Source organism: Cyprinus carpio, unplaced genomic scaffold, assembly GCF_018340385.1.
Source record: "Cyprinus carpio isolate SPL01 unplaced genomic scaffold, ASM1834038v1 S000006534, whole genome shotgun sequence".
Taxonomy (NCBI): Eukaryota; Metazoa; Chordata; class Actinopteri; order Cypriniformes; family Cyprinidae; genus Cyprinus; species Cyprinus carpio.
Genome location: NW_024879199.1, coordinates 389,709 through 409,739, shown reverse-complemented (window position 1 = coordinate 409,739; position 20,031 = coordinate 389,709).

Genomic DNA, 20,031 nt, shown 5'->3' with positions numbered 1-20,031 from the left:
ATATGCATTTATTCAGTGGGTGGTGCACAGAGAGAGAGAGGGAAAAGGGCTCAGTGATTATAAACTAATGGCTATTTGCACTGAGACTTAGACACATACTATTATTTTCTATTATATTAGCCAGCAAGAGGAAATGCCACTCTTTCTCAACAGCTAATTTGTTGATTTCTCCTCAGGAAGACAAGAATAAACCCTCACATCCACACCCAAAAATAAACTTTACACAAATATGCAAATGCAGACACAAATGCATGGACCACATATAACAAGCATGTGTGTGTGTGTGTGTGTGTGTGTGTGTGTGTGTGTGTGTGTGTGTGTGTGTGTGTGTGTAAACATACAATTTTATGTCAAAAATCCAGTGTTGAATTTATCCTCAGCTCAAACCCAAAGAGCAACCTTAAGCTGGCTGAGATCAGTTTCTCTGTTGGCCAACTACCATCCATCCTCTGACCCTATCATCACTGCGACAGATTGGAGACCAATTGCTGACACAAGTTCTGTCCAGATGGCATTTGATTGGTCACCAGGAAGAACTAAAACATTGTTGAATACTGAATGACTTAACAAGCACTAACACAGAATCCCATTTTAAACATGAATCGAAAATAAATTAAACAACCTGTTATATATATAAAGAATAATAAAAAAATAATAAATACAGTTTATTAAATATTAATATTTATATATTAAATATTCCTGAAGGTGAATGGAATTCCCAAAGTCCGATGAACCTGTTGTATTTACTATAAAACGTCTGTTGCTTTGCTGTTTTCAAATATACAGATAGACAAGAAGCTACACACACACACACATACATGCACACTGATTAGTAAGACCATTATCCCCTAACATCCTACTTTTAAGTTTGTAATCACTAACGTGTAAGTGCACTCGTAAGTGATGTTTACTGAATCCAGAGACAGACTCTTGAAGCCTCTCCACTAATTGGGTAAACTAAATTTTAAGGGTAATTTTCTTTCTTTCTTTCTTTCTTTCTTTCTTTCTTTCTTTCTTTTTTCTCTTTCTTCTTTCTTTCTTTTCTTTCTCTTTCTTTCTTTCTTTCTTTCTTTCTTTCTAAAATAAAAGGCAATCATTGTAGCATTGCCAGACTTTGTATGTCCACTGGTATAGATGTATCCACTTTATCACTCCTAAAGACTGATATACTGTACATTGTACATTACTGAAAAGATTTATGTGATGATTAAAATTTCACATTCCTAAAATTCCTCATGAAATATAAATGCAAACAGATAGCATACACCTAAAAAAAAAAAAAGAAAATGATTCTTTAAACTAATTTAATTCAATTATGGACAGTGGTTCCACATAACCAAATTGTATTTTTTTAACGTTTATGGAATTTTTTGAATCTATGCAAACTCCTTGTGTTGTGGCAACACAACTGAATGTGGAAGAATCAATGTGAAATAGTAATGTCCAACCAAATCAATTTATTCACTTTCCTTTCAACTTAAACCAGTTAAGTGAACATGTTTTGTTTTTTTACAAACTGGCCAAATGTATTTCACTCTATCAACATAAGGAGGTTTGTTTCAAATAACAAATTTAAATTATGGACAGTGGTTCCATGTAATTAGTTCTAGTTACTTTAACTAAATGATTTCTATTTAAAGTTGCTAGTTTCACGCCTCTTGTTACTCTCCATAATGGCGGAATATGTGATTTGGTGGAGAAGAATTGTTGAATAGTCATTATTTTTGTTTTCTTTGCACACAAAAAGTATTCTCATAGCTTCGGAAAATTATTTTATCGATGTCCTTACTACGACTCTGGGTCTGGGAACATTACAGTCACATTGTAGCCTATGGAGGCTCAGAAAGCTCTCGGATTTTCATAAAAAATATCATCATTTGTGTTCTGAAGATGAATGATGGTCTTACGGGTTTGAAACGACATGAGGGTGAGTTATTAATGACGTTTATTTTTGGGTGATCTAGCCATTTAAACACACCTGAACCAGCTAATCAAGATTTTGGGGAATTAAAAAAAAACAAAAACAAAGTTTTACTAGAAGTTCCAGGCAAGTGTGTTAGAGCTAAACTCCACAGTGACCCATCCAAAGTGCACACAGCAGTGAACACACACACCGTGAACACACACCCGGAGCAGTGGGCAGCCATTTATGCTGCGGCGCCCGGGGAGCAGTTGGAGGTTCAGTGCCTTGCTCAATGGCACCTCAGTCATGGTATTGCCGGCCCGAGACTCGAACCCACAACCTTAGGGTTAGGAGTTAAACTCTCTAACCACTAGGCTACGACTTCCCCACAGAACATTGGCTCTCCAAGAACAGGTTTAGACACCCCTGCCTTGCATCAAAATAAATTGTTTTTGGGAGGCTAATGCATTCATAATCTGTCTGTTTATTGTAATACCACATATTCTGTATTTAATTTATTAATAAACCTAATCTTACTATATCTGTCTTTTTTTGTTAATTTTCATAACCCAAAAACTCAGTGGCCAGTGAGAGAATAATGTTTTAATACAAGGTTTTGTTGAGTGCAGTTGTTCTTACCTGTGTAGTGGGCACCAAGAGGGTTTAATTATTTGTCCAAGGACTCTTCTTCAGTATGCAAATATCTTCACACGATTTGCAGTGTGGATCCATTTTGGTAAAGATTGTTGATGCTAATGGGCCTATGGTAATTCTGTATGTCTCAAATTCTGCACAAATCTGTAAACAAATAAAGTGCAGTTTGTTGATGAATAGTGTCATGTTTACCATTCCAAAAGGGTGGACCTGATTACATATCTGGAGCATTTGTAACCGCCATGTTCATAACCAAAACTTCCAATATTTTCACTGTGCTAAGAAAGGGGTCTCCAAACTCAGTCGACAATTCATGGTTAGACATTTATTGATTATTCAGCTTTTGGAATTAATTAAAATATACATATTCTAACAAATAAATTAGGGAAATTAAATGTTTAATGTAAGGCTATCTATTGCATAAAGGACTGTTATATAAATAAACGTGATGTGACGTGACTGGACTGGACTGGACTTTTCTTTACTGGAGTGCCGAACTTCAGAGTTCGTGCAAACATACACATCGCTGTAATCAAGTGTGTTCTTAAGTGGTGCTTTTACATCGCGGTCAGTTTTTGTTGTGTTTATTTTGTTATTGAGAGGAAAGCATGCAGTATATACCAAACACCGCTCAGCAGCCTCAGGTTCGGATCGGCTCCGTTTGTTCTAAAGGCGGGTGTACACAGTGCGAATTCGGATGGTTGGAAGATCGTATGTCCACGCACACGTCACAAGTGAGTTTATCTGAAAATCGTACGGACGTAGTGATATACAACATGATTTTCCGACCTGCCAATTTTCGAAGCAATCGCACGAAGTTGATAGGCGCATTCCACTTGAAGCAGCGCTGCACAGAATGACCACTGTATGACATCAAAGTACCACGAGAGCGATAAGAGAGCACACGGATCCAATGCATTTGAATCGCTCACGTGGTATTTTGATGTCATACAGTGATCATTCTGTGCAGCGCTGCTTCAAGTTGACGCGCCTAATATAGCTGCTCTCCCTCTCTCATAACTGCATATAAAACGAGCCGTGACTGTTTCCTACACATACAGGTTCTTTTTCAGCAACAGGAAACCGGGACGTCTGGTCAGCCTTGTGTTTTTTTGTGTGTTGTTTTGTGTGTTTTTTTTGTTGTATATTGTTTATGGTGACATGGGTATTTATAATTAAAATTGTTTTGTGAGGACACTTCCTGTGCCCTCGTAAACCAAATGGCTTAAAAAAAAAAAATACTAAATGGTGTTTAATTGAAATTTTAAACATGCATTTTTCCTTGATGGATAGAGGTAGTGTATGGGGATAGAATATACAGTTTGTACAGTATAGAAAACCGTTACGTCTAAACTACATATTTGTGTGTGTGTGTGTGTGTGTGTGTGTGTGTGTGTGTGTGTGTGTGTGTGAGAGAGAGAGAGAGAGAGAGAGAGAGAGAGAGAGAGAATTAAAAAGCATGGTACACGCAGCTAGAAACATCATACAGCTCTCACTGTTCCTGCCAGAGTTCAGCGAGTTTATCCTCTTGGTCAATAGTCCACATTCGCTGTGGCGCTGCCGTCTTCATCTTTCTTCTTCTGTGGTTTTCCTAGTTCGTGATTGGTCAACTTCAGATAGATCAACAAATCGGCTCGTTCAACCGCACACATGTCACGAATTCAAACCGATAGCTCACAAACTTTTTAGACATGTTTAAAAATGATCGGGAGGTCGGGAAGTGCTCGTAAGGCACTCTGGTCAGCTTGTAATTCCTCGCACATGATACGAGCCGTGACCATACAAGCATACACAATTTCCACACGATTGAAAAAAAATGGCATGCAAACTCGTACGACACCAAAAATCGCACCGTGTATGCCCACCTTTACTGAAGTGCTGTCTTTTTCTTTTGAATTGGATCAGGAGAGCTGAATTACAGTCTTGCGCTACAGCGCCACACTGGTCAAACTGCATTATTGCAGGCTCTCACATTAGGTCATACGAGATCAAACCACTACTCAACAAAAATATTTGTAGACATTTTTTTTTTTTATTGTCGACATTGTCAATAATTTTGACTAATTGTTTCAGCCCTAGTATATATATATATACATACTACAGTCCATATGCTACAGAGAGTCATGCGTTTTCACGTCTCCTAACCGCTCAAAATCATCTATTAACGGCACAATAAACCGATTACACAATGCTTGAGCTTTCCAAAACAGAAACTTTAAGAGAGAATAAAGACCTTGACTTAACACAAGGAAAACTTTAGATTGTCTTACCTGGCTGGTACTTTTTGTTCTGACTGACGCCATTGTAGCTCCTCCGCACCGTCATCATCAAATACGTTGGAAATCGTCACATCCATTTTTTTTTTTTTTTTTTTAAATGATTAAATTAAACCCTTTACATTAGTTTAATGATTGATAATTAAGTAAAATGGAAAATTAAACCGTTTAAGTTGATTAAGCACAATACAATGGTGTTTTGGCGGAAAACTAAATATATTTGTGTTGTTTTAACAAAAAAATATCTGTGTAAAATGAACAGTGCCACAAAACTGCCCTTTATTTCAGTCCTACCTTGGAAACTTTCTTAAAAGAGAGCAGTGTTGCTTCTTTCATCTTTTGTAAATGCACCATTATTGAACTTATCATGGATGAGGTTACCGGGTAAATATTGAGTATAAGAAACAAAGGCATTTGCAGGATTTCATCTGAGGGTATGCACCAATATCTGACCAAGTAGTGTACCCATACTGTGAGTACCAAGTAGTGTACCCATATAAAAGAAATCAAAGCAACACCAAACACTTCAATTCTGATTTGAGAGAAGCATTTTCTTTAGTATGTGTAGCATTTGTGTACTGTAGCTATTGCCTAATACAATTCTGTAAGTGGATTACTGTACTAAAAAATGCAAGACTTTCAGTGTGAATGACTCATTTTCAAGTACTAAATTTACCACTCAAAAAATACTGTACTAAAAAATGCAAGACTTTCAGTGTGAATGACTCATTTTCAAGTACTAAATTTACCACTCAAAAAAAGTGGTTTTGAAGAAACCACTCCAAATAATTCAGTGAGAAATCGGTCTGAATGTTTTAAAATTTAATCTAGATTGTTTTACAAACCTTTTTGTCCAAATCACTGGAAATAACTCAAAAGAATGATGAATGAAAGAGTCATTGTTTTTCCCCACACATTATGTTGCCCTTAAGCTCAATGTTGTTCTGCAAATTCAGCAATCAATATACGTTTCCTGAAGTATCTTTGCTAAAATGTTTTCATTAGGTTATGAAACGAAACACTTTAAATGCATAATGTCAGCTATAGCTGTTTATAGCATGATAAGCTGATTAATGACCTGTGGTATATTGTGCCATTAAGCCGATAAATCCTGATGATGCTTTTCATTAACTGTAATAGCAAAGTTGCGGAGAAGAATTGTTTCAACAGATGAGTTTATTTATGTCCTTTTAGTGACAGTGATGTGGTTACATAATAAATGAGAAAGTGTTGCCCCTGGTACTGAGCTGGATAACTTATATTTGAGAGCAATGCAATTTGATGCATTAAGGCTTGTTTTTATCTCTATGTTGTTCCCAACAAGGGGCACATTGGGACTGGTTCCAGGGAGTACTTGGAAAGATTCTGATTCTGCTTTCTTGTGATTTACCATTTTTTAAAGAGTACATATATATATATATATATATATATATATATATATTATATATATATATATATATATATATATATATATATATATATTTTTTTTTTTTTTTTTTTTTTTTTTTTTTACCTATCTGAGCTCAGTATTTGTTCGTTGATTTCCCCCAAAAAGTGTAAAAATTGCTTTGCTCTGTTTGCCTTGCTTATTGTGCCCAAGAGCAAGAAATATATAAGTCCATGTCATGCTAAAAAGAAACTATGCTTTTAGACACAGGTCAAGAGCTGTAGTTCCAAACACAAAACCTTGCAATGCTGTTTGCGAATGTTCGATGGAAACACTAACTGGCTGAACTTGCAAAAATGTTTGGCTGACAATGCTTTCAGGAAACACATCCCAGCCTGACACAACACTGGCTCTATGGTGTAAGTTTTGGGAAGGATTTGGATCTGTTTATCCAACCCGTGGCGATGTTTTAGAAATAAAGTGTCTCTCTAAAGAAATAGAGTTTAATATGACTTATTTAAAAGAAACACAGTGCAGGTATCAATTACAGGCCTCCGTGTCTACATTGAAAACACTGTTAGTAACATCTGAATGTCCTGATGCAGCGGGACTGATTAAGGTCATTGCTTATTTGATAAAGATTTCTTCATTTCCATTTTTAAAACCTTGATTAAAGGAGAGAGCTAACAAAGAGAGATGACCTCAGGGGCTCTACTAGTGGTCCAAATAGAAGGAACTCTAAACGAAACTGACTGTGTCATTCGGTGAGGTTTGCTCTGATGCACAGATAGTGTCTTGGGGCTTTCTTGTGTGATGAAATGGTTGCTGATTGAATCTAGAGTGGGGAAAAGAGCCTACTTTCACCAGCGGGGAGAACATCTATGGAACATTAAAATTGTAGATAGTGTTTTATTTATGTTTAGTGTTAGCAGCAGGATGCAGATTTAGGTTTTGGTTGACCCTGAATAACGTAAGAATTTCAGCAACCTCGGTTATTCAAAGGCTTGTTAACTAACTGAAAATGTGTTGAATACTGTTTGCAGTTCAGGCTCACATTCTTGTGTTATCAGATTATTTATCAAACAATTGTTTAATTCAAAATTATATTTAGAAAACAAAACCAACTGAATTTATTACATTTTCATTTTTAATCAAAATACATAATTCAACAACACTCCACAAACACTGCTGATTTACTACTCTCTCTCCTCTGTTTCTTACTGCTAGCATATGCTGCATGGTTTCATAAATCTGGTTGTGCATTAATATTTGGATTTTGGAATTCAGATTTCTTTTGGGTATACATCCATGGTGTGGCGGTGGTGTAATCAATACTGTATTATCTCCTTTGTAGAATATAAATTCAAATAATATTTCTGAAATGCTTAAAGAGTGTTAAAAGTGTACCTGGGTCTTCCAATCAACTTTATGTTGAGACACTCATATAAATAAATATATGCCTAAATGGCATGCATTGGAATATATACAGTATATGATATTTTAATGTTTACATTAATCTAATATGGATTGGATTAATCCAATAGCCTCTCTATCTCTTCCTTCGGCTTGCTCCCTTTTTTATCAGGGGTCAATTTAATAGCCTAAACAAATAAAATAAAATTGTTTTCAGTGCATGGCATAATTATATTTGCAGGCTTACCATAGGCAAAAATCTCCTTATTTGACATAAACTGTATAATCAAACTGGTGACCCAGAGAGAGCAGTTGTCAATTTATACTATGTATTTTTTATTTCTTTTTTTTTGTTTTACATTTATTTATGTCTGCATAATAAATATCTTCATCAACAAAATTATTTAATCTATCTATTGATTGATTTATTGATTTCACTTTTATGCAAAAATTTACATTTCACAAAAAAATAAAAAAATAAAAAAATAAATAAAAAAAATTAAATAAAGTCTAAACATGAAGCTGTTGTTTTGAGCAGGGAAGGACCACCTGGTGTGAAATTGTGTTATTTTATTTATTATTACATATTTGCACCACCTGCTGGTGACCTTTGCAGATGTTTATGAACCTAACAGAACCGGGGGGGGTATTCCAGAAAGCAGGTTATGTGACATACTCGGGTATGTTTAAGAGTAAGTAAGCGGATAACCTCAACTTTCGGTTCCAAAAACGGAGGTAACTTTCAGGGTATGTTAGTAGTCACAGCAACTCACTCTCTGAACTTAACCTGCTCCGGAGCAGGTTATGTTCCAGGGGTTAGTTCACTTCAGCGAGCCTTCAGTGGGCATTACAGATAGCGCACAACATTATATAATATTACAATATATAATATAGCCTATTATATAAATATATATATATCTCACACATGGAGAGGCATTTTCTATAATGTTTAAATTCTAAATCAAAATACATATCTGATATGACTTAATATATAATTAGCATAAAACAAAAAATATAATTCACATTCTTCTCAGGGATTAAAGATTAAATGGAAAAAAATAAAAATGATTGCACAGCCATCAATTAGGTGGCGATATGCACTAAGCATGTAAACAACTAATGAATAAAAAGAAGAAGAAAGGAACAGCTTGGCGCGCTTTTTCTTAGCGTCCGTTTCCATAGTGACTCGTCGATTCGTCGCTCTGTTGAGAATGTCTTGAGTCTCAACCAGGAACATACTCTGAGTTGAATGAACTTACTCCCGGACGTGTTTTTGGAACCACATACCTCGAGTAAGCAAGGTTTGGGGTTAATCAACTGAGAGTTCAGGGTTTAGTTCACGGTAAGTTAACCCTGCTTTCTGGAATACACCCCCGGAGTATAATTACACATGAGATAACGATGCATCAGGTGACAATGCATAACTAAGGAAACTAACTTAGGACACTCTAAACCAAAAGGATAAACTAGAAACAGACACATAAAATGCAATGAAACTAAACGCAATCCTGACAGCAACAAACAAAAATTCATGCATTAGATTTTTAAATAAATTTATATTTTACAGAATATTGATAAAAGTCTACTTGGTTACAAATTTATGACAAATTATAAATAAACTTAAGACCAGGGTTAAACACTGTATCTGAAAATAAGAGATAGCCTACAATCTTTCCTATTTTTTTTAGTTGTTTATTCTATTAATATTATTATTATTATTTATTTATTTATTTTTCAGTCTCTGATAGTGAAAATGGAAGCTTAAACAGCAAAAACCAAAGCACCGGAGGCTGTCAGGACTACCCCACATCCTGAGTAACAATGGAGTCACATTGTGTTAACATGAACTGAATTAGCATATTCTCAGTGTCATGTTCGGAGATCAGCATGCAGGAAACCAGAGGCGCTGTGACAGTACTGTTATGACATCCATATTAAAACTGTGATGTATTGCAAGAGCTGCTTCTAGCTCTCACTGATATAAACAGGATGGTGTGTGTTTCTTTCCCCCGATGTTGCAAATCATAGGAACATCCTATTACTTTTGATGGACTCTGCAAAATGACAGTATTTTATAGGCTGCTTGTATGATTTAGATGGCAGTAGAATGTGAATCAGCTTTAGTCGTACAATTTTGCAATCATTAGAATATATGTGAAGAATCCGCAAACATGGTTTCATGTCCATTTTTCAGTGGATATAAACAATTAAATCTGATAGTAAAATCACAGACAGTATGAATTGTAATAGTTGATACTTATTGTACATTGTCCACTAACTTCAATCTTCAGTCGTTAATTGGAATTAATCCAATGTGATTTCATATTAAAAACATTTTGTTCCCTTTCGAGGAACACTTTATTATGCTGGGCAATGCACATTATCTGAGTGTGATCTGCTTGGGATCCTAGTAGCTTATCCGAGTAGTCACCAAGCAATGCAATTCAAGGATCTTTTACCACATCATTTCCTGTGGTTGAAACGATTACCAGCCATTTTAATAGGATTGAGATTTCGATTGAGGTGTACATGAAGGCTTTTTTTTGTTTGTTTTGTTTTTTTTGATTGAGCCATCAGTCTGATTATAAATTAAGATATCAGACTGATCACATTTCCAGATCACAAAGGCTTTTTTGATTAAAACATGCAGTGACAACTTATTATTATTATTTTTTTTTAAATAAACCCTAGGAAACAGCTAGAACAGTGCTTCTCAAACATGTCATGGAGACCTACCACTGCACATTTTGGATGTGTCATCCTGTCCACTGAGATGTCTTTATCTGTTTGATTTTATCTGGCAGCATAAATGTACAGTATTGTGCCTATGACATCTCATTATTCAGTGCAGTCGATTCCATGACAGTTGAGCTAAAAAAAATAAAATGCCATCTGAGTCAGTCAGTTTGTGTTTAAACTTATTTTTTAAATGACTGTTTTAAATTTTGGTTTTATTTCTAGTGAGAAATCAGTATTATAGTCATAGTTAATGTAGTTTTATAGTATTATTTTTATTATTAAAATTTTAATTAGTTTTCACCAAAGCTCTCTCTTTTCTGTTGTAGGTCCTTATAACTTTGTACTGCCTCAAAAGCCTGTACGAAATTAAACTTCACAAATGCCATCTGTGAATTCATTGCCTGGTAGTGCAGTGAGGCAACAATTCAGCTGTCTAAGCTCTCTGATGCAGCGTACCAAAAGTATAACAACATGTCCAGCCATATGCACCAGAGTATCACGTTAAGGTTTTTTTTTTTTTTTTTTTCATGGCACTGCACTGAGGAAAAAAACATTGTGCTAGGAATTCTATGCTAAATAAATAAATAGTGTTTTTTGTTTTTTTGTTTATTGATAATGACACAATATAATGAGGGGGTTACATGGATTTTTATAAGCATTATTGTACACTGTGCAAGATTCTAAAGGTCAAATGTTAACATTATCTGTAAATGATTGCTTGACAACTTTCATCACCCTTTCAAAATTACTCCTCTGACATTACCTATCTGAGATGCTTTTCTGTTTACTTTGCCTTTTTTTTTTTTTATAAGCGTTTTGTTAGCTGTCGGAATGCACTCAGCCTCCAAAGTTAAATGGTCCGTCCTCCCCAGAGAGGAGGAGTGTGGATGCTGGCTTTATTGTTGTTGATAAGTGCCTTGTCCTGTGTCTGGGGCCTATATGTCACCGTTCAGTTTGTCCATCACAAGAGTAGTGGACAAAATCAAGACTTGTGCTCATACCCTACTGCCACTTATAAACTGCTTACTAATTTTTAAATATCTTTCTATATCTGTTTTTGTAACTTTATCATTTTCTGTTTGTTTGCTCAGTCTACCTGCTCCATCATCTTGGATGCTCATACTCAAGCTGGTATAACACATGACATTTGCTTCCATTTAAGACATACCAATCAATCAATCAATCAATCAAACAAACAAACAATTTATAATTAGTTTATATTAGTACAATTTTAACTAGCTTGCTATCAAAAATTTTATTTTAAGAAAGCAAGTCTGATTAATGAATTCCATATTTATGCAATAAACATTTTAGATGCATTGTCCGGCAGTTCCGTCTCATTATAAATGCTCACTGCACTCTCTCCTACTTATCAGTTCAATGTTATTGTCCCTGATATTGGAAATATTTGTTTATCAACACAACCTTTTCAATATCGACTTTTATGAAGCAAGAATTGTTTGAAAGAAGACAATTGTTGGGCTTGATGCAGTGACAAACACTAAATTCAGTAAACCGTTTCCATTGTATAGCTACAATTTTATTAATAGTAGTAGTAGTAGTAATAGTTGTCCTTTTTGCCTCTCAGTCAGGAGACTTAGAAGTTATCTTCTCATACTCTGCCCTTTCCTATTTTCCTTTTTATATTCTATGTAACATTGATTGTTTTATGTCACTTTGTTATTGCTTTTTCAATACCATATTGAATGGGCCTGATATGGCACTTTTCCAAGTGCCTCCTGCCAAGGGATGTGGGAATTTAATGCTCTTGTCTTGTGGCTTGTAAATGATTTAAGATGTTTTCAGTAATGCTGGCCAATAAACCTGGATGATCACAGCTGACATCAGGACAGGTTCACCCTTTAACCCTCTTACAACAAATAACGAGAAAGACGACTTGAGTTCTTTGCTCAGCACTGTAATGGTATTGATGGTATGGAATACTGATGAAAAATTGCATTCTTTTAATGAATCCTAAAATCCACAGCAACCTGTATCTTCTGGAATTTAAGTCTTCTTTATTTAAGTCTGCAATTTAAGTCTATAGTGCTATTGAGTGAGTAAATGCATATGTGCAGCCATTCTAAAACATCCCGTAAGAAGCTTCCAATTAGAGGCAGGGTTTAGTTTGAGCTACTCATCAAAGGTTTTATTAAGGATTAAAATGAGCTGACTGTTAAAGCTGTTTCCAAAGAGATACGTTCACCACCTCATACAATTAAAATGATACATAGTATATTCATTTACACTTGAGAACAGGGATGCGGTGAATACATCATATGCATACAGCAAAGGACTGCTAAAGCAGTATGATTCAAGGACTCTTATTAAAGCAATAGTTCGCCCAAAAAGGAAAATTATGTCACCATTCTAAGACATTTTGGTAATCTCCCTCACATAACACACCTGATCAACTCATCTGCTCATTGGCAGAAATATATAATAAAATATATATATATATATATATATATATATATATATATATATATATATATATATATATATATATATATATATATAATTTTTTTTTACAAATATTGGATTGTGGCATTGAGTGAAGGATGTGTTTTCTAATGTGTATAAGGTAATCTCCCTCACATAACAACACCTGATCAACTCATCTGCTCATTGGCAGAAATATATAATAAAATATATATATATATATATATATATATATATATATATATATATATATATATATATATATATAATTTTTTTTTACAAATATTGGATTGTGGCATTGAGTGAAGGATGTGTTTTCTAATGTGTATAAGGCATGTGGGTTATCTTGGCATCTTGAAGTTAAAGTTCACTCTGTTAGTGGTGCTGCATCTTCAGGCATTATCTAATTGTAGGTTTTTGGAGGACTGGATTCAGTTTGGGCCTCTCTGCAAACTTTAATCATATTTTATAATCTGGATATTTAAACAAGTCTCAGTTCATATTATATCAGTTTTCGCAAATGTTTTCACTTTGATAAACCTGCAGTATGGCACTGTAATATAGTGTTCCTATAACGTCAGCAATTTACTAAGGATTGCGTAAACCTAGGACAGTGGCATTTCTTTTACGCATATAAAGCCCTGGTTCCCTGGACACATAACTCATGAAAAAAACTCTAGGCAAAAAAAAAAAAAAAAAAAATAAATAAAAATAATGGTTTGCTGAGATGGAAGAGCTACACAGAACCCTGATTTGAACTCTGTCTGTGACTGTGAGCTGGGCCACATCGCCAAAAATCAGTAGCTACCCTCAGTAATGCTCCTGAGGCGGAATGAAAGTGAATCCCTTCAGCAAAGTTCAAGTTTCTAAAAGAAAGCTCATCTCAAAAGAGTGGAGGCAAAGAGAGGACTGATGATTCATGATTTAATGGATTCATGCCCATGATCCTGTAAGGAGTAATGGGTCTCATTCATGAAACATGAGCAGAATTAATTCATCCTTGTAAGCCATTCTGCCAACAATTCATTGTGGAAATGCACAAAAGAATGAATTTATAAATGTTTGATTCAGAGGTTTTGCTTGTGTTGTGTGATTGAAGTTTTGATTGTGTAATGTAAGATTGATTGATTGATTGATTAATTTGTGTATTTATTTATTTGCCATTTGTGCATAATTACTAATTTAGTATTCAATATTTCAAACAGTCAAAGAATGTTATGTTTGTAATCTTGTCAAATAAACATAATAATGTCTGCTCTCTTTGTTAGCGGTAGTGCGAACTTAGATTTTAATGTTCCAGTATGATTTTTTTTTTTTTTTTTTAAAGGTTTAATAGATACAGGCAAGTTGTTGTCATTTAGTTCTTTTTTATGCATTTAACAAATTTTAGAAATTAGATCGCATGGGTGTTTGAATTGAGATCGCAATTTTTTAACCATAAATCGTACAGCTCTATTGTCATAGTTCTTCTATGGATTTGGGCATCTCAATTGCTTCTGTCTCTTCAAGTAATCCCAGACTGACAAAGTGATGGTGATATCAGAGCACTGTGTGGACCATGCCATCTGTTGTATTTGACTCCTTGTTTGTGCAAAAATCTCTGGGTTATTATGAAAGTAAAAATTCCTACTGGCACAGTAAAGTAAATAAAACATTTGTTTCTTTCTTTGTTTGTTTATTAACTTTTTGAAGCAAATGCCTAAGAAAACAATGTGCCTGCAATTTTTTTTTTTTTTCCTAGCACTGCACATGTATGCTATATTTGTTTTCTATTATTCTTCCCCAAAATATCTGTACTCTTCATATACCATTATTTAGGAGTCCAGTCACTTCCTTTGATATCCCAGGATACTTAGAAGTATTACCATTTTGAACTGGAAATGTAATATTATCTCCATTTTTAGTTCCTCCACACGCCACAGTATCTGCAATCATTCTAGAATCCCTTTGTGGTTGTGTCCACTGCCAACCCCTAAAAGAGGATTTCTAATCCTTTTTTTTTTTTTTTTTTTCATCCAGCATGAGTTAACATAATAATGAGACTCTCTTTATTTGCTGTGCAGAGATGAATCATGTGTTCCCTAAATTAAATCAAATGGATTTTTAAATGACTCAGGCCGGGGCTGCAGATGCTCTCAAAAGAGGTTAGCAGTTCAGAGTGCATTGTAGTGTTCAGTTGTGGTGATGGCAAGACAGCTCTCCATTTCTGATTGGTGTTCTGGCAGAAAAAAAAAAGAAAAGAAAAAAAAAACCTGGCCACAGCAAGCAGACACATTTATGAGCCAGATTCCACTCTAAACCTAGTTGATGGCTTTCAGTATTTTTCTTTAACCTGAATTATTACTTACAATGCTGCTTAATGTGTCAAACACTGGGTCTCATTCACTAAGCTTAGGTACACACAAATTTGTGTGTGAAATCCGCAAACGTTTCTGGTTTCTCTGAATAATAATGCAGATATATTTGTATGTATAGGTGGCTAATGTGAGGTCTGTAAACTGGTTCTGATTAAAACGTGTTTATTGTGTTTACTGGTTTAAACTGGTTTTGAGGACGGCACACTTGGCATTGCTCAAGGATCTGGTGAGAATGCATCTGTAGAAAGCGTCATATGAGGATGTGTGGAGTATGTTTGACGAGAGTGACGAAAGCCTGTAAATGAAAGATTGTACGGAAAGTGTGTTTTTTTGCAAATGACTAACCTCGTGTACGCACTTATTTAAAATTCTCCAAATTCACTAACATAGGACGAAGTTAAGAACAAATTCATGTGCATATACGCATATGTAAATTAGGCGGAAAGTTTTCGTGAGAAGTCTGATTGTGCATTTAAATACAAATAATTTACAAATTTATTAGTGAATGAGACTAGATGTGCTAATACACACTGGCCAGTCTCTGTGTTGCTATGTGAACTAAGTAGTTTGGGAGCAGTGCCAAATAGGTTATTTAGTACGTTTGCATGTAGACAGTGTATGAATTAAAGAAACTGCAGTAATATTGATTTTATGTGTACAGGAGTTCAAATGAACAGAAATACTATGCTGCATTACTATGATAATTGATCTTCCACATGTGATCTCTTCAGTCCATGTGAAACCCATGTACAGTGTGCCCTCATCATCAATAAAGATACACATGCAGATTTGTTTTTTTTTTTGTTTTGTTTTTTAGAACATAAATATAAAGAACAGGCTAATGCAAGACAGCTAATGGGGCACAGTAGCTACTGACAGTTAAATTACAAAGAGTCACTTCAACTTTATTAAATAATGAAAATAATCTCTAATAGACCTTGAATATTACGTTGATAACAATCAACACAGAAGAGGTAAGGCTTCATGCTAATATGGTTGATTTTATGCAACAGACAGCTGTGATTACAGCTGCCAAGAAACTTTAGGAGCTGCTAGGACCTTTCAGAGCTGTCAAGAACACTGTATGTTTTCCAGAGAATATACAAGCTACACCATTTTATGGAGGAATGATGAATTAGAGCCTTGTTTTCTCTTTTCTTCCTTTTCTTTTAGAGCAAGTGATTAGCATGGATATGTCCAGTGCCTGTTGTGTGATGCTTGCCCACTGACAGATGGCTTTTCATAACTTGCAAGAGCTTGGTGCTCAGTTTCATGCAGCACACAGAGGCAGATGAGCATTGGGCCTTTGGAGGAGGCAGTTATCATTTTATCTGAAAGAATGTCAAACATTTGGGGTCATTAATTTAACTTTTATTCAGAAAGGATTCATTTAATTGGTCGAAAGTGACAGTAAATACATACATTTATGTTTGATAAACATTTCTAATTAAAGTAAATGCTGTTGTTTTTTGAATTTTCTGTTTGCAATCTCAGGATTGAAATGCACTATAAAATATATTGAAATAATAAACAGTTACAGTTAACAATACATTATAGCAATGTTTCATAATACTTTTGTTACTGCATTTGTGATCAAGTGCAGTCTTGGTGAGCATGAAAGACTCATTTCAAAAACATCACACACTCACACACACACACATGCATCAATATTTTATATAAAATAATACATTTAATTAAATATTATATATATGCATTTTTTATTACTATTTTTATTTTCCCCCTCTCTGTCCTTCTGGCTTTGTGTTGCATAATTAATAATCGGATTTTCACTTTGACTAAACAGCAAATAAACCTTGCAAAGAGACTAATTAAAAATGAATTGCATTTTCGTTTCGTACCTCATTAAGTTTACAATGTGCATAATGTAACGTGGTGTACCATCCCATGGATTTACTTACAGTTGTTCTTCACTATTCTATCTATTCTGTGTCTGTTTATATGTGTATAAAATGAAGCCAGTAAATAGAATTTAATTTTGTGCATTATCTCAGAGTAGTTAACAACAAAAGTGTGCAACTTTTCTGTTACATCTATGCCACCAACTCATTTTGTCATAAAACCCTTCTATGTTAAATCTTTGTAGAGAGAAATGAGTGTTCAGTGAGTCATCTTTACGCTTGCCATGGCATTTGGCTTTGCCATTATACACTATTAAAATTATAGTTCACCCATAGTTCAATAGTTCAACTCTCATCCTGTAACAATCGGTCAAAAGATATTTGAGTATCATTGGCATTATTAATGCCAAGGCCTCAAGTTCCAAGTTTAAAAATTGTGAAAAAGATTCAGTCTGTTTCTCAGACAAATCTATTGTTTGGCTTCAGGAGATATGGAATATTTTACACAAGCTTATGTGGACTTTATGAAACTTTAACGTGCTAGCAGCCCCTGGTAACTGTCTGCCTTTGTTGCATGGAAAATAGTAACTTGCCTATTTACATATTATGGTAATCATCATATTTTGTGTTAAAAGTAGAAGAAATGTAATCATGTGGGTTTGGAATTATAGGAAAGTGTGTAAATGATGATAGATGACCAATCTCTTTCACCTCGTTAGCGCAGAAAGAGCAGCATGTCAGTCTCACAATGTAAAGGATGTGAATTAGATCACATTGCTAGATAGAGATGTGAGAGTGTTAGCCTCACAGTGAGATGCCATACAGAATTTTCTGAAAGATTATCTTCATTCAACGAAAAGGTTGCATTCGTTTACATTGTTTGGTATTTCTTCCTACCACAGTGACCAATAAAGTTTACCCAACCTGGAGTTTCATGTTCAATGACATAACTCACTCTGCAATAGCGTAATGGAACACCGTGATGACTCTCATGTTTGTGAACCGTGTGCACAGAGGTATGCGTTGACAGGTAGAAAAGTAAGTCTATCATAGCCCTCGGACGAGGGATATGATTGGGCGAACATTATATGTATATATGTCTTCCACAGACAGAATAAATACATATAAATACATTTAGATCTCTTAACTGAAGAAGCAGCATACAATTTTATTTATTTATTTATTTATTTATTTATTTATTTATTTATTTATTTATTTATTTTAACTAAATCACTTGCATTTTGATAGTATGATGCATCATCAGAGAAAGCAACTAACTAGGTACTGTACAACTGTTTCCCAAAGTCATAGTAACATAGTCACTCATCCATTGTTTCCACCATGTTAATTTAATAATATGGGACTGTAATTAATTAACGAATTACTCAATTTGATTTTTTTTTTTTTTACGTGCAATGTGTAATTGGCATACACTTTACTCCCATATACTTGTGGTACATTAGCTTCTTCCACAACATAATATCTGTAGGATGCTACTATAATGCACATCATTTTCTAAGTTCTACTTATTTACTCATTTTACACATAAGCAATTTTTTTGATATGCAGCTGATTGTTGACACTCAATCAAACAACCTGAACCAGCTAATGTTTAAGCAGGGTTGAAACTGAAGTCTGCAGGATGGTAGATCACCAATAGTGGGGTTAGAATCTACTGCATTTTAGTTGTCTTATTGTGTCCAAGAGCATGATCTATTTATTTTGATCTATAACACATCCCTGCTTGAAAACAGATAACTGTACTGAAGGTACAAACACTGACTTGGAAATACTTGTCTTATCTTTTGCCTCATTGTTGTAAAGTAGCTTTGCATTTAGGTTCCTCAAATATTCTAAAGTTATGAATCCAATTGTTTGCACCTCTGCAATGAAATCAACCAGATAATGAATTGCATGTATAACAATGAATCCAGTTCTGTGTCATGTAACTTATTGAGAACCAAGGGTCACACTTTATTTTAAGGTCCAATTCTCGCTATTAACAAACCCATTAACTATGACCTTTCCCTCAATTAACTCCAGATTTGCTGCTTATTAATAGTAAGGTATTTTTTTTTTTAAGTTTAGGTATTGGGTAGGATTAGGGATGTAGAATATTGCCATGCAGAATATTTGCTTTAGAAGTAATAAACAGCCAATATGTTAATAATAGGCATGCTGATATGATGAGAATTGGTCCCTTTACTAAAGTGTTACCGAACCAAAGAACACCTAATCCTTCCTCACACTTTAAGAATCATCTAATGATCTTCTAGCAAATCTAATGTGCTAAAAGTGTTCTGCTTTTGAACTGACAAGAACTGGTCTATAAAGACAGCTGGAACAATGCTGCATGTTAGGCTCAAAGTGTAAAACAAGTGTCATGCTGCTGCATTATAAAGAATGATGCCTTTTAACCCCAGCAGTAAACCTGATTCCCTTGAAAGTCTTTAGTGATGCCCTTCCCATGAACTCCTGATATGGCTCGAGTGGGACAGAGCTGTACACACATACACACACTGCTGGCCTGTGTGCCGCAAGCCATTGATGAAATATTTATACAGCTTTTATGAGACTCTGATGCCATCACTCCATCAGCAGGAAGAAAGGGAAGCTTCATTTATCACTTCCTGTCAAGACAAATTGAAGGATGTGTTGACAGAAAGAGAGGAATGCTGAAAAAAAATGTTGTTGTTGTTTAATTTTATTTATTTATTTTTGCAAAAAAACAAGAGAAATTTGCTATAAGAGCACAATTTATCAAGTCAAAAATCAAGACTTGTTTTCAAAGAATATTTCTTGTTTAAAGAATAATTTTGTTCAAGATTATATATATATATATATATATATATATATATATATATATATATATATATATATATATATGCTAATTTGGTCTTTTTTATTGGCAGAAAAATTGGTCATAATTAATTTTAAGGTCAAATTATCATTATTAAATAATTATCAACTACGACTTCTGCCTCAATAAACTCCTAATTTG